At 43.0% G+C, this 16,712-nt stretch overlaps 1 protein-coding gene across 4 annotated transcripts in view; it reads right to left on the bottom strand.

The window, feature by feature from the left end:
- ADD3 (adducin 3) overlaps positions 1–16,373 on the bottom strand; it is a 119,287-nt gene extending 102,914 nt beyond the window's left edge. For 3 of the 4 annotated variants that reach the window (XR_002829084.1, XM_006088111.3, XM_006088113.3), the window contains exon 1: positions 14,030–14,326. The gene's annotated coding sequence lies outside the window, so the exon portion shown is untranslated. Of the gene's footprint in view, positions 1–14,029; positions 14,327–16,180 lie in introns of those variants that run through there. The other variant, XM_006088112.3, reaches the window with a different exon arrangement.
- Positions 16,374–16,712: the final 339 nt, after the last annotated feature.

The following is a 16,712-nucleotide window of genomic DNA, read 5'->3' as shown; positions in this document are numbered from 1 at the left end:
TGGGTCATAATGATAACTTATATATGTTACTATTTTTAACTATCAAACCACATTAACTTTTGGAAGAATAGCTAAAATTTTACATTCCATTTTACATTTTACATTCACACACATTTTTAAAGGGCAGTAACAACACTATTTTTATTTTCACATTTTCATTGAAAGCAAATTGTCCTATCTGTAGAGAAAAATATTTCCTTTGGGACCCAGGGTGCTCAGAAGTTAAAATAAATTCAAGATTTTACAAGATAGACTAAATGTCTTCAAAGCATAAAGATGTAAAGGAATAGATCAAACCCCTATTACAGCAAAGTTTATTCTAGTCATCAAAGGGATTAAATATGCAAATATTTAAAATGAAAGAGGAAAAGGACAACTCTCAAGTTTATAACAATGCACTGATCTCCACCCATAGCAACTTCCTCCTCAAAATCTCCAAATGGATGTCTAGTAGACATTTCAAACCTAACATTCCTCAAACTGAACTCCTGTTCTCTCCCACACCCTAAACTTGTTCCCCTATAACTTTTGCTTAGACTCCAAACCTTGGTGACAAGTTTGACTTCTTTCTCTCACACCTACCCCCATATCCCAGTTAGTAAATCCTGTTGCCTCCAAATTAAATATACCTAGAATTCAATCTATCTCACCATCTCTACCAGACACATTATCTCTCACCACAATTAATGTATCAGTATGCTCTAGTGTCAAAACACAACCAAAAGAATTGTTTTAAAACCTATGTCAGATCATGTCCCACTTCTGTTCAAAGCCATCCAGTGGCTTCCCAACACCCATCCCTCATTCTGTTTCATCCATGCCACATACACTTGGGCCTCAGGGCCTCTGGGCTTGTTCCTTGTCGCCATGATCTTCTCCTTGATATGAGATACATTCTTTGCTCATGTGTCATCTTCTCAGTGAGGACTTCACCTCACCATTAGATTTAAATTTGTCATTACCCCCAAACACTCCCTTTATCTTCCTTCCCTGTTCTACATTTCTTCATAACATCCACGCCCACACAACATACACTCTACTTGTTTTTTCTATTTACCTCCAAGAATATAAACTCCATTAGGGCAGAAAGGTTGTCTGTTTTGCTTACTGCTGAATTTTCAGCACTTAGAACAGAGCCTGACACATAGTAAGTGCTCAATAAATATTTGTTGAATGAATAAGTGAACAAATGAAAGGAAACATAAAGCTGCTCAAAAAAGAAAAGATCTGCCCTAGCTGGTTTGGCTCAGTGGATAGAGCATCGGCCTGCAGACTAAAGGGTTCCGGGTTCACTTCCAGTCAAGGGCACATGCCCAGGTAGGGGGGGTGCAGGAGGCAGCTGATCAATGATTCTCTCTCATCATTGATGTTTCTATCTCTCTTCCCTCTCTGAAATCAATACAAATGTATTTTTAAAATAAAAATAAAAGATCTAAACAGAAGTCAATGAAATATTTATAAGGAATTAATATACTAAACATAAAGTTGGGGTGACAATGGAAAGCACCATTTCTAGAAAAATATGCCACAATGTTTTTATAGTCTGCTTGCAGTGGTCACCAAAGGTTGGCAACTGCTGGTTTAAGGAAACCTTTGGAGCAGCGGACGCCAACCGGTGGTCCGGAGACCACTGGTGGTCCGTGAAGTCCAAAAGGTTGGCGACCGCTGCTTAGGGAAAACTGCTATCCTTGCTCATTTCATTGTTTTTGAAAAGGATCTGTCCATCATCCATTGCCAAGGTCCTTTAGCTTCTGAAGAACTAAAATAAACTGGGAGTTGACAAGTTCTTGGAGTGATAATGTCCTTTTCTCAATTGACACATAAATGTTGAGCCAAGGACTTCCATGGCTTTGGGCTTCTATTAGGCCCAATCGCAATACCTTCACATAGTACAATCACAGATTTCTTGGCCACCTTCTAACTAAAACCATTAGTTGTTGAATTCACTTCCTTTGGAGATATAATCACTGCATCTTCAAACTGTGGCAATGAATCTTAAGACAATCTATCCCATCCCCTCACATATTTACATATGAGAAAACTAAAAAAGAAAGTGACTTGCTCCAAAATATCTTGAATAATTACACTAAGTATTTTCATATAGTAGGTGATAAACATTAGTAAGTCCAAGAGTATTCAGACACTTTGGAACAAACTGTTTAAAATCCAAAACCAAACAATGTTATTTACAAAAATTAAGTAGAAATGATTATATATCAGTGATGGCGAACCTATGACACATGTGTCAGAGGTGACAGGCGAACTCATTTTTTTGGTTGATTTTTCTTTGTTAAATGGCATTTAGATATATAAAATAAATATCAAAAATATAAATCTTTATTTTACTATGGTTGCAAATATCAAAAAATTTCTATATGTGACACGGCACCAGAGTTAAGTTAGGGTTTTTCAAAATGCTGACATGCCGAGCTCAAAAGGTTCGCCATCACTGTTATATATCCTAATATCAACAACTCTATCTATCCATACATTAGCTTTAAAAATCATAACAGAGGTATCAACAGAACTATATTCTAGCATTCAGCAAAGTACATGATGGACAAATTTAGATTTTTTTAAAAATGTAAACCTCTTCCCAAAAGGAGACTTTCCTTGTCTAGTGATGGGAATGATGAGGATTTCTAAAGTTTTTTTTCAAATACCAACTTTCCCAAGCATTATTAGCTTCAAATAGCAATATAAGTATGTTTCTATGAACTAGTCATTTTTATGTGGGGTTCAGAAACCCCACCTCTCTAATATTCTAATATACCTCTTAGGGAGGTATGTCCTTGGTGCTATTAGTAATAGGGGTATGTATGTTCTAGCCTTCAAGAGCCTTACAATGGAAAGAGATTGTGAGCCACTGTTATAAACTATTTCCTATCATCTATAACAGCAGTTCTCAACATGTGGGTCGCGACCCCTTTCGGGGTCGAACGACCCTTTCACAGGGGTTGCCTAAGACCATCGGAAAACACATATATAATTACATATTGTTTTTGTGATTAATCACTATGCTTTAATTATGTTTAATTTGTAACAATGAAAATAATGTAAATATCAGGTATTTACATTACGATTCATAACAGTAGCAAAATTACAGTTATGAAGTAGCAACGAAAATAATTTTATGGTTGGGGGTCACCACAACATGAGGAACTGTATTAAAGGGTCGCGGCATTAGGAAGGTTGAGAACCACTGATCTATAATAATAAAAGCGTAATATGCTTATTAGACCAGATGTCCTTCCGGACGACCTTCTGGACGAAGCTGCAGCGGGTGGGGGCCGAAGCAGAGGCAGCCACGGCAGTGGCGGGGGGGGGGGGGGGGGCAAGCCCCTTGCACGAATTTCGTGCATCGGGCCTCTAGTTACAGAAAAAGATTTATTATTTTCATGGACAGTAATTTCTTGCCATAACTCTTTCCATAGCCTGCACCTAGTGAAATCCTACCCTGTCTGTCAAAGCCCACCCCTGTTCCTCTTTCCTGGGGATCTTTTTTTGACCACTCCATCTATGGTGCTGTATTCTTGACCAGATGACCTGTGACATTTGTTATCTGTACCTGTCATTTAGCATACAGCACACACTGTCAAGTAACATCTTTTGTACTGTCATCTTAGTTGTTGCTGACCTCTATGTTTGACTGGAAAGTCAAGTCAGAATTCCAAAGAGTTTTATACGTAATTGATATCCCTATGGAGGTTTTCTGGAAGATAACATATTAATTTTCTTACACATGAAGGGGAAGAGTCAGAAGTTCTAAAAAAATGATTGAGTTTAAAATACACAGCACAACCATCACTGAACTTTAATTTTAGAAGTTTTTGGTTATACAAAATCAGTAATTCCCAACCTTTCAAAGTAGTAAGAATGCCTTTTAAGGTTGAAATGTTTAAAAAACACACACTCAAATAGTAATCAGGTATTAAATATCTCTTAATTGAGTGGGTACATGCATTCAAAAGTATTAGTACTTATATGTGAAGTACGGTATTTAGTTGGTCTACAGTGCATACTTGGTGTGCATGAGAAGTTAAGGTTCCCCCAGGACCTCAAACTGGCACATGATTAAATTTTACTGTTCTGTGGGCATGGGATATCACTGCCATACCAAAAAGTACTACTACCTAAAAGTATATAGGAGCAAGCAAAATACAGAAAGACAACTAACAAACTCCACCCCAACCCAACTGGATCCCCCACCCCCCCAACCCCCGCAAACACAGCATAAAACCCTTCAATAATTCAACATCTCCTCCCATGAAGTAGCATATTCTAAGCAACATGAAATAATACACTTCAATGTTTCAATAATAAACTTTCCTTGTGGCTTAAATTAATATATAATATAGCAAAAGGAACAAAGAAATGAACATTATAGACAAAATCAATTAACAAGTATTTGAAGGTCCATATAAACATAATTCCTGATTCTAGTGAAATCTCAATCCTATTTACCCACTTCATCACCTTCTTAAAAAACAAACAAACAAAAAACCACCAATGTTTTCCAGCAGAGTCAGAAATATCATTCTAATCTTGGTTCAAGTTTTTTGTGCAGTTTCCAGCAAGAATGGGCTTAAATGCATTAGCAGTAAGCATAGTGTTTAAAGGAAATTGGCCCTGGGCTCAAATCTTGGCTCTACCACTTATTAACTGTATGGTCTTGGGCAAGTTACTTAACTTCAGATAATTTATGTCAAGTGCTTAACATAATCCTTGGCAGGTTTTAAGGGGTGAAAAAAAAATGGTTACTGATTAAATAATAACAACAAAGATCTTCTTATCATAACAATTTCAAAGCTTCCTTTCAATACAAATTGTCCAAGTTCCCTCTTATCTGGCTTTGATAGGCCTATTCCAGGTGTGCTAAACCTCCACTGGCCTATACTGGTTCTACTACCTCCAGTTCTACCCACGGTATCATCGGCATTTTCTGGAAATTTGGGAAAACTTGACCAAAAATAGAAAGAAAAAAACAAGAGGCCACTTGAGTAAACCAAAACAACAAAATTCACTCTGAAAAAAAAATGAATTCACTCATGTAGGAATCACTGCCTTAGAAACTGAGACAAAGTAAAAATGCAAGAAAAAAAATAATCATCTCTTAAAACTCTACCTCTAGTTAAGCACATGATCTGTTTGATGATTTTTTGTTTGTTTGATGATTTTAAGCTCAAATAAATTTCAAACATCATCATTACTATCTGCAAAAGCCATCAATAACCAGAGCCACTAATGATGCATACCTCATTGAAATAATTTTCTTTACCGCTTTTAATGACTGCACCATCACTAAGCTATTTTTAAATATAAAGTCTCAACAACTTAGTTGCTCCTTTCCCATGCATTTCAACAAGTAGTGAATTAGTTCTTCATCATGTGCCTACGACTCCTGCTGGGAAGCATAATTAAAATTAAGCAAGCAACAATTCCACTCAGTACCAAGATTCTGCCAGATCCTTCAATGAAGCTGAGCCTGGTTTCTCAAAGTCAGATGAGAGTTCCCTAAGAAAAACTTGGGGCTGCTCAACTTGATGCTGGCCATTCAGTAGATGGCACTCTTCCTTTGAGCCCAAATTAGACAACCTCAAAGGACCATGTTCTTTGACATTCAGGTGTGATACAAAGCAGGAATTCTCTCTTCAAAGTACTTAACTGATAGTCACAATCCCTCCAGAAATACATTCATCAAAAACTGATGGCCCAACCAGACACTTTTAAAGAGCCCAGGAAAGTTCAGATTATAAAACATCAAACACAACATAAAATCACCTAACTTAAGTGATTACCAAGTGATCAGCTTCTCAGAGCCTTCACTATGTCAAGCAGATATTCAGGCATAAAATGTTCCTTCCCCATTACATTCTACTATAGAGGTGACCAGATCCTTGTCTATCTATCAAATATTTCATTAGGGTATTTAACAATAACAAAGTGTGCAGAACTATGATTTCTGTCATTATCAACATTCGCTAAGATTAATAAAAGATGTATTACTTTCAACATTTTTTATTTAAAATAATTTGTGATAACCCCTTAAAAAGAATCAAACATCCTAATACAAAAATTATTAGATATAAGGGGCCCAGTACACGAATTTGTGCACCTTGAGGAACTGTGGGCCGCGAGGCTGCAGTGGGCACAGGGGCGGGTCTTGGCCCATCCTCCCCGCCCCTGCCGCGGCCCCCAGCCACCTGTCTGCTGGCAGCTCTGCTCCCACCGCTGCCGCTGCTGCTCCCACTCGCTGACGGCACCAGCCCCGCTTGCACCCACTGACGCAACCGCTGATGGCGCAGAGTGATTGGGACCAGCACAGTCAGCGGGTGCAAGGTGAAGCTCCTGAGGGGCAATCAGGGCAGCAGCCACCGCTCACACCCACTGACGGTGCTGAGCGATCGGGGCTGGCGCCAGGTGCGAGTAGGGCCAGCACCGGCAGTGGGTGCGAGCGCCGGGCGGGGCCAGGGCGAGACCATGGCACACAGGAGCAAAGAATTTTCAGTAACCACCAGAGGCTCACCCCAATGACAGCAACCGGCGCCCGTCTTGGTCTGACGCCCCCGCTCACCTGCTACACCATCCTGCCACGGCCAAAGCCCGCCATGTTCCACGCTCTGCTGCCTGCTGCCGACGCCCGCCATGTTCAGTGTGTGCCCCCCGGTGGTCAGCGCACGTCATAGCGACCAGTTGTTTGGTTGTTCCGCCATTCAGTCTATTTGCATATTAGGGTTTTATATAGTGTTGCCCCCCCCAAAAATGTGTAAAGCAATATGGATTTCTGATTCATTAATGGTATGTATTTTACTTTAATACAAAATGGATCCCAACTATTATATGATGAGTAAGCTACTTCTGTTTAAGATCTTTTTGAAATTTAAAAAGCTGACAGTTGTGGAGATGGAAGTAAAATCTTTTTAGTGTAACATCCAGTTGAAAGCCAAACTTTTCAGCAATATGATAGCGAATCCCCTTAAAAATTCTACCTTTCTCACCCTAGCCCATTTGGCTCAGTGGATAGAGCGTCAGCCTGTGGACTAAAGCAGCGGTTCTCAACCTGTGGGTCACGACCCCTTTGGGGGTGGAACGACCCTTTCACAGGGGTCGCCTAAGACCATCGGAAAACACATATATAATTACATATTGTTTTGTGATTAATCACTATGCTTTAATTATGTTCAATTGGTAACAACGAAATTGCGGCTCACCACAACATAAGGAACTGCATTAAAGGGTTGTGGCATTAGGAAGGTTGAGAACCACTGGACTAAAGGGTCCCAGGTTCAATTCCGGTCAGGGCATGTACCTGGGTTGTAGGCTCCTCCCCTGGTCCTAAGCCCTTGTCGGTGTGTGCAGGAGGCAACCAATTGATGTTTCTCTCTGTCTTTCCCTCTCTCTTCCACTCTCCCTAAAAAATCAATGGAAACATATTCTCCGGTGAGGATTAACAAAAACAAACAAACAAAAAAATTCCACCTTTTTCTAGGAGAGATAAAAGTCCAGGCAATAAAAGTCACAGTAGGAAGATAAGAGGAAAACTGTTTTAAAGTTAAAAAACAACTACAAGCTGGGAGTGGGGATAATAAGGCCAATATATCAACTTCACTGCCATCTCGTTCCCATTTCCACCTCTCATCCTAAGCACTTAAGCCCATTCACAACCCCACTTGAGCTCTGACCATCACCCTTCCCCAACCACTTCCTTAGATATTAAAAGGCTGACCTTACAGAATCTTTTTCTTATGTATTAATAAGACAAATGAGATTAGAAATGACAATGCAGTTAACAGTTGCTGGCTCTAATTTCTTCCTTTTTTTTGGTTAATCCTCACCGGAGATTATTTTTCTTTTTCTTTTCAAATTGAACTTGTATCTTTCAAATTTATGGGTTTGTTGTTTTTCTAATATATTTTTATTACTGATTTCAAGAGGGAGAGGAAGAGAGAGATGGAAACATCAATGATGAGAGAGAATCATTCATCGGCTGCCTTCTGCACACTCCACATTGGGAGATCAAGCCCGCAACCCAGACATATGCCCTGACCGGGAATCGAATTGTGACCTCCTGATTCATAGGTCGATACTCAACCACTGAGCCATGCCAGCCGGGCCCAAAGATATTTTTCCAATGATTTTGAGAGAGAGAGAGAGAGAGAGAGAGAGAGAGAGAGAGAGAGAGAGTGGAAAGGAGAAGAAGAGACAGAAACATCCATGTGAGAGAGACACATTGACTGGCTGCCTCCAGCACACACCCAGGGCCGGGGATGAAGCCCGCAACTGAGGTACGTGCCCTTGACTGGAATCGAACCCAGGACCCTTTAGTCCGCAGGCCAACACTCTATCCACTGTAGCTCTAATTTCTGAAGGATTAAAAGTAGAGTGCTCTTAAAGAGTCCCTGGGGAAGCCGTGATCCCAAAACAGAGTTCTTCAAACATATAAAATAAGCCTAATTACCTTCTCCATGAGGATATTGAGTAAATCCATCTTTTTGCTATGGCATTTAGTCATTCCAGAAGATCGAAAGATGACAGGATGAGAATATTGTATGGAAAAGGAAAAAGGAAATGCTGTGCTTGCAAAGGATGAGCTGAGCCATTGTGGAAGAACTTCACAGAAACTTTGCTGATGGTGACAAATTAAAGGCATACATCAAGTCCCCAAGATACTGAAAAACTCAGCATTTCTCCAGCCTGATTGCTTTTTACATCATTGGAATTCCAACTCTCCTAGCAGGCAATCAACAACAGCCATGGGAGCTGAGTAAAGCAGGCTCTGAACTCACTCCTGCATTGTCCTTCCCTCTTCCATCAAGGAGGTACGTCCTAAGTGGCAGATGGGGAGTAAAAATTACAAGGATAAATTTAAAGGGGTATGAGAGTTACCAAAAAGAATAACTTCATGTACGTTACCTAGAGTTAGGCTTTCATCTTGCTTAATCCATTGCTTACCTTGATGTTGATTTGCCTTAGTGCACATTGTGAACATTACATTTTATTAATATATACAGTATATTTCCTGAGACATTGATTTTAAGAACATTATGTTGTTTTTGCCCTTAAGTTTCTAAAAAGTGTTTTTATCCCCTGGTTGGCTGGTTGTGGGAAATTTTTAGCCTATGGAAATCATGTATGGCTACTGCAGAAAAAAGTGAGTTTCATAACCTGAGGTTCAAACTGTAGCTTTGTTTGAGGAGGCAGCAACCTTAAATGCTAGTTAATGTACTACCTATACATACACCAATATCCTCAGGCCCAGTTTCAGGCAATTTGAAGCAAAGAGGTTTCAAAGTTCATCTTACATCAGGGAATCTTACCATTCACAATTAAGCTTAAACTAAAGCCAACTTTTTAAAAAAATAAATGTAAAGTTTATGGTGATGATGCAGATCAGACTTGACATCAGGTAAAAGCTCAATTTTGATCTAAACTTGTTATAAAGATATAATTATGTCAAACCCTATATGTCTTTTACAATAACAGTACAGCTTTTGCATAGTTAAAAACTAGTCTATACTATCTTCCTAAGACTGAAATTTATTAATACGGTAAACCTTTCAACATCAAAGATGGGTTCCATCCACTTCATACCTTTTCGTGACCAGGCTACCACTTTTTGGGTTATGCTAGACAGCACTGACAGCCACATTCATTCTTTAAGGTTTCTAAGATATTCTTTGTTAAATTGCTCCTTCAGTGTAGTAAGTAATGTCCTAGAAAGCTAAAAGAGATTATTAATGCAGCTTTTCAAAGATACTCAACATAAGGAAACAAGAAACTGATTCTCTTCTATGCTAACATCTAAGGCTGTAGGGTAAGTTACACAGTACTTTCTTAACATTCAGATATGTTTTCAACGGTGCAAATAAGTCTGAACATTATTATGAAACTTGTTTAGATATTTAAAAATCAACATTAAAATACACATACGATAAATAAAACAAGAAAATTCCCATGAACCTTTTTTCTCCAACACTTTTGGTTAATTTTCAGTTGTAGTTCTTGTTCTGTGCATACTGTTAGTATTGAAATACTGCATGAATGCCAGGTGACCTTTCCTGAAAGGAAAAGTATCCCCCAAGTAGCATGGTTACATGCATGTGTGTCCATAACTAGCTATTGCTGGAAGAAAGAAATAATTAAATTCATCTAATTATCATACATAAGGGATAACAGACTTTTTTTTCCTTTCAAGTCACTGCCAATAAAAGACTTCTAACCTGCATGACTTAGAGAGGATTCATAATACAACCCATTACAGTAAAAATTTGAGATTGTCTTGGCTTTTGGCCAAGAGGATTTAGTCTCCAGCAGAACCTGAAAGACCTCATAACAATCTCATCTATAAATACTTTGGCAAGGACCCCAAGATCCAACGATAAAGTGTTAACACAGAAGACATAAAATAAAGTATTAGGTCACTCATTTTGAATCTGGATGACATGACACAGCCTATGATTGGTCAATTAATTTCAAATAGAGTATCTACGTTTAAAGGGAAGAATAGTACTCTGGATTAGACATTAAATTTTTTCCTATTCAAACTCTATAAATTTAATATTTCCAAAGAAATTGGAAATAGCACTGAATATTGTGTTTATTTAATGTGAGAAACAGAGTAGTTAGTAACTTGTGTCTCTGATAGAGCTTGAGCTTTTTAAATTCAACATATGCTTATTTTTAAACATTTTCCCCTTATATTACATCTCACTAACTTGTCAAAAAAAATGACTTATCAGGTCTCTACAATAATTCTATACATTACTTAAAATGGCTCCTAATTTAGGTTATAATTAATTTTGCTTTACCTATCAACTACACTGGTGAAGCAGCAACACACAGATATAAGTTAAAAATCCATCTCAGGTGGGTATGGTGTTGGTAATTAGAAGATCAGGCCCACTGATTTAGTGCAGAACCTGAACCTCTTGTAGGTGCATTATTGCCCGATTGGGCCAGGTGGAGCCCTATATACTTCGCAAGCTTTAAAAAAAAAAAGATTTTAATGTTATTAGTAATTAAAATAACATACTCTAGCATCCTAGCTAAACATATGTTGTGTGAAAATCCTCTTCCAAAGTCAAAAGGTGATTCTACTTAATGCAGATTAATCACCACCCTTCAGGTTTAAACACAACCTATTGGTGGTATTAATATTGGAGGGTGTGGCTAAACAAGACACATGCACAGCTGTAGTCTTGGGCATACTGTGAAGTATCATTTGCAACTGTTACCAGGAGTGTAATAGAGTTTAAGGGCTCACTAGTTACATGGGCTTACTCTTGGGCCAGACCCTGGGTTCAGGTCTAACCTGTGCCACCTGGTAATTGTATACCTTGGGTAAAATACTTAACCTCTCTGGGTCTCTGTTTAGTCATTGGGTTGTCATGAGGATTAAGAAAATTAAATCATATAAAACTGTGCTTGGCACAGAGGTAGAGCAAATAAATATTGACTGTTACAAATATTTGCTGAGTCTTCACTTGGTGGATAGCATGATATAACCATCCTCAAAAAAGTGTTTTTAATATACTGATGATAAATACATAAAGCACTTACTCGGCACCAGACTATATTCTAAGCACTTTACATATAACAACAGGGTTAAGCTAAGGTTCTTATACTATTGTCCCACAACATTCTATACACTCAGTTTGTTCAGAGTTGGGTTTCTATGCATTTATGTGATTTCTTCTCTCAATAGAAATGTTTCTTATATCCTGATGACATGCATTAAGTTTTGCCCAGTAGTGCTAACAAACTGCTTTGAGATCAGTGACATTAAACAGCTAACAACCTGTACAGACTTAGGTATAACATAAAACATACATAATAGGCCTGCTTCAGGAAGCCTTACAACCTTAGATGTTGAGATGTTGAGCCCCACCCTGTATCTATCAGTGATGGCGAACCTTTTGAGCTCGGCGTGTCAGCATTTTGAAAAACCCTAACTTAACTCTGGTGCCGTGTCACATATAGAAATTTTTTGATATCTGCAACCATAGTAAAACAAAGACTTATATTTCTGATATTTATTTTATATATTTAAATGCCATTTAACAAAGAAAAATAAACCAAAAAAATGAGTGTCATAGGTTCGCCATCACTGATCTAGGTTTTAGATTGTGTGTAGGAGGTGGGCTGGTGCTATGTGCTCTTAGTCTCAAAAAACATTCTGGTTTTACAAACATCAAATCCATACTTTAAATACCATTGAGCAAAACTCAGATCCATTACAGTATAACATTATTGGGAAAAAAGGAGGTTAGAAATAGCAAAGTGTACAATGTTCTTTTTCAGAACATAAAATTTATATTCTGAAAATACAACCCTTCTATAATGTAAAGTATTTCCTAGGTAGATGATCACCTAAGTCATATGTTAAATATTACCAAACATTTCCTGATATCACACATGTAAAAACCTACAAAATACTGAATGCTTATAACTAACTATCTCAAGGACTATTAAATTATGTTTAACACTCAAAATAGACACACTGCTTTCCCCCCTCCCCCCCTTCAAAAGTAACTGCTACTGCTATCAACATGCCAGCATTTGGGGTCAATATTAACACTGAACTCTTTAGGAAGATGAAAAGTTAAACATAGCAAAAGTGGCCATTTGGGGGGGGTGGGGAGGTCCTGGTCCTTCCCCTGCAAAGTTAATGTGCTTAATTTAAGCAAAGGAAAACGAGTTACAGGGCAAATAGAATGCAATCGAGACTGAGATATAAAAACTATACCTATGCTCCAAAAGTAACTCAACCCTATAAATGAGTCGTTCTCATACCTAATTACACAAACATTTTAATAGTTAGGCATCTTAATTTTCAAATGACAAATGACACTGTACCCTTATTTTATTCTCCAACAAAAACCCTCACTATATGTCTTCTCAAGCCAAAATTAAGATGTACTCATGGACATGCTGCACAAACACTGAATCCCAAGAAAAGAACCACCTCATTCCTGCTAAGTCTAAAATGCATAATTGAACATAATCGTGCACATAGGTTCAGGTAGCTGGTTCCAAGCCCCAGAACCTTATCATCTCTTTCACCCAACTTGCATAATAGCATAGCCATGCCGGGCCTCTTGGCTGAGTGGAATTCCATGTCTCTCCAGACCACCCCAGCAGGTCAACTGCAACGGCACACGTGCCAAAGAAATTAGTGGTTTTCCTTACGCTCCCATCTTAAACGGGCACCTACTTGCAATTAAATCTCTGCAGCAACAACAACAAAAAGTTCACCTGAGGCCATTCTTGGCATTTTCATAGAGGCCTAGCTTCTTCTACCTGTCTCTGTGGTCTTGCCTGGCTATAACAGCATACCTCCGAGGAAGCTGGACGTGTCCCAAACACCGGCGAACCGGACCTGCTGCCAATTCTGCATGTCACCCGGGGTAGAAAACTCAACCTACCTGGTAACGCGTGTTTCTAGGGGGCGGGGGTGGGGGTGTGTGTCTGTGCGCGCGCGCATGTTGGGGGGCGGGGGACGACGACGGGGATGCGGGTCACTAGAGAAAGGTGGCTGAACGCTTCCAACTTGTAACAAAAAGTGTCTTAAGTAGGAAAAACAAACCGAACCAGCGCTCCCTCCCGGGTTACCTCCACCTTTCCCGAGCGCGGGAACCTCCCACCCGCCGGGAGCGCACCTCCCGAGCGCGAGGTGCCCGGGCCCCAGACGCTGCAGAGCGCTCCAGATTCTTACAACTCCCCGCCCTCGCCCCCAACATGCGCCCCGGACAGAGCTGGGCCCACCCCGCGGCGCCCCCAGACCCTCCGCGCAAATCCGCTCCCCTCGGGCCAACCCGAAGCTCCCAGTCCGGCCCCTGGGTGAGGGGGGGGGGAGTCACCCGGCCGCGGGTGCAGCCAATAGGAAGTCCCCTCGGCTCGGCGAGCCACCGCGTTCTCGACCCCCGCGCGACTCCCAGAAGGGTCCCCGCAAGCCCAGCCTGCGGGAGCGGCCGCGGCCCCGCCGGGAGGAGGGGCTGAGCCCCAGCGCCGGCCCGTCCCTCAGGATTACCTCCGAGCGCGCAGCCGGCTTTGTGCTCCCCTCCCTCTTTCTCCGCGGCCGCCGGCGCTGCAGCGGCCGTCTGATCCGCCGCCGCCGCTTCTTAAGCGCCCCAAGGCTCCAGCGGGGAGGGCAGGAAAGGGGAGGAGGCGTGAGGAAGGTGGGACTAGGAGCCGAGCCCCGGGCAGCAGGAAGCGGCGACACCTGAGTCGCCGACGCCTCTCGCTCCGGTTCTCAAAAATATCATTTAAACCCCACTCCTTCCCCGCCCGCCCCGAGTGCTGACGACCGTTACGGGCGGCGGACCGCGCTCTGGCGGGACTGGCCCGGCGCCTCTCGAGCGCCCGTGGCCCCGCCCCTCGGCCCCCGAGCGTCCCTGGCTCCACCCCCTACGGGCCGCCTCTCGCAGCCCCGAGCGCCCCTAGTCCCGCCCCTTGGGCCTCTGCGCGGCTTAGCCCCGCCCCTCGGAATCACAGGACGCCCCTGGCCCCGCCTTCTCGAGGCCACGCCCCTCGTCCCCTCGCGCCCCTCCGGAGCTTTGGCCCCGCCCCATGCGGCCCCCTCCACGCGCGCGAGCACCCAGTCCGTGGAGCTGCGGTCCTGGGGGCCTCCGCGAGGGGTCGGCGCGGGGCGGCCGCCTGGCACCGCTTCCCCCCGCGATGCAGCTCGGATCCGAGGCGTCCCCTGAGGGTCGGAGCCGGAAGCGACCCCGACAGAAACCCGACTGCGAGGGGAGGAGGAGCGCCTCGGAAATGTCGCCCGCTCTAACCTGGGCGAGATCCCCCACCCCCCCCATTCGGAGGCTGAGCGGCCTCTTTCCGGGTCCGCCTCTGCCGTCCGCACTGATCGTTGGGTCTGCAGGGCTGGGTCACTGCTGAGGTCCAAGCTCCGCACGCCCCCCATCGGAGGGGCCTGGATTTTTCTCCTGAGCACAGTTGCCCGTGGGGGCGCCTCCTCCCCCTTACCTCCACCGAGGGGCAGGGCAGGGGCAGGGGCTCTCTCAATCCTGCTACCCTGGGACCCTTCGAGGGTCTTCACCCCCCACTTTGGCCGCCGCCCTTGTGGCTTTATGAGAGCTGACCTCCTGGAGGCGAAATGCCGAGGCGCCGCGAGCCTTCAGAATGAATCCGGGGCCTGGGAAACTTTGCAACATGCAATTGCCGGGAGGTGGCTCCATCCACAGGTGACACTGGGCCGCCCACCCCGCCGCCCAGCCACGCTTCTCACCACAACCTCGTCTCGAAGCAGACCTCTCCGCCACGCGCACCTTGCTCTGCCACCCACGACTTGCACATCCCTCCCGCACACACGTCCTCCACCCCCGGCCAGCATCCATTCCCGAGCACACCCCTCCAAGCGCCATTCTGGTTATTCATGGTCCCTGGGGTCCACCCCACCCGAACGCACACAGCAAACTTCATTCCCCACCCAAGATCCCTTCGCTTCCAAGCCACGGTGCATTTCCTTTTCTTCCTCCCCTGCAGACTCTTCCCCCTCAAATACTTCACGCCATCCCCTCGTCTTCATCCCCGCCCTCTCCCCTAAAAATGTGCTGATTAAAATGTAGTTTCCTCTTCCCACATATGAAGCGTGGAAAATGAATCTTGTCTTGGCATAAACTGTGATTCCATGTATCCTCGTTTTCTCTCTTCACTGGACTACGGCTATAGACATTTTTAGTCTACCACCATCTCCCATCTGCTCAAAAATCTAGCCACGCTTTATGATTTTTAAATCATAAAGCATGGTGATGGGATCGTGAGGAAGGCTTCCTGGCTTTGGGGAGAAAACACTTTTAAAAATGCTCAACCCGTCATTTTTATTTGGCATTTAAGAATATCTGCAGTATTGGAGAGAGATATTGGGAGTGGCTTTTAAAAAGCATTTTAAAAAAGCAAAAAATGAAAAGCCTTTGCTTGCATTGAGGTTAGCCTTTTTATGAATAGCCCCCCACCCCCACCCCCCAAAAAAGTATGTTATGGGCACACATCAGACAATAGTCTCCACTGTGCAGGGCATTTGCCAGTCACAAATCTAGACGACCCCCCTCCCCCCCATCAAAGGAAGGCAAATTAACACAACCCATTTTAAGCATGTCTGATGAGCAATCTTCTCCCTTGCACACAGTTTCTGGGCAAAATTGGATAAAAAAATCGTGCTTACCCGCTGAGGATGCGAGGCTTTCTTCTGTGCAGGGCAGTAGACGCGGGTCTTCTAGGTGTGGATTCTGCAGTGCTGCACAGAAACCCGCCGCAGCCTCAGACCCGCGCGGCGGCGGCGGCGGCAGAGGCAGCGGCAGCAGCAGCCGCCAGCAGCCAGCAGCAGCCAGCAGCTTCTCCCAGTGCTGAGTAGTAAAGTGTTGTGACTTAGAAGAGACTCCACAATTAGCATGAGGCGCTTGCTTATAAGAGAGGAGGCGGAATCTTTCTTAAAGGAATGGGTTTGGTTTGTCCTCCCCGCGATTGCTTCATCAGAAGCAGAAAAGGGTGGAAGCGGGGAGTTTTTTTGGACCTAGGAAAGCAGTACAGCTGTGGGAGGTCAAGGTTAAAATAAACTGGGTGATCGAGGGACCGATTTAATGTGAGTCACTGAAATGCTAGAGGCACTAGTTTTAAAGAGCCCTGATAACTTCGAACATTGTGGTCTGGGCAAAAATAAATCCCTGTACCTTGAAACGGATTAGTATTTTGTGCTA

Source organism: Myotis lucifugus, unplaced genomic scaffold (genome assembly GCF_000147115.1).
Source record: "Myotis lucifugus unplaced genomic scaffold, Myoluc2.0 scaffold_44, whole genome shotgun sequence".
Taxonomy (NCBI): Eukaryota; Metazoa; Chordata; class Mammalia; order Chiroptera; family Vespertilionidae; genus Myotis; species Myotis lucifugus.
The sequence above is the reverse complement of the archived record's forward strand: the minus strand, read 5'-3'. Positions and strand labels throughout refer to the sequence as shown.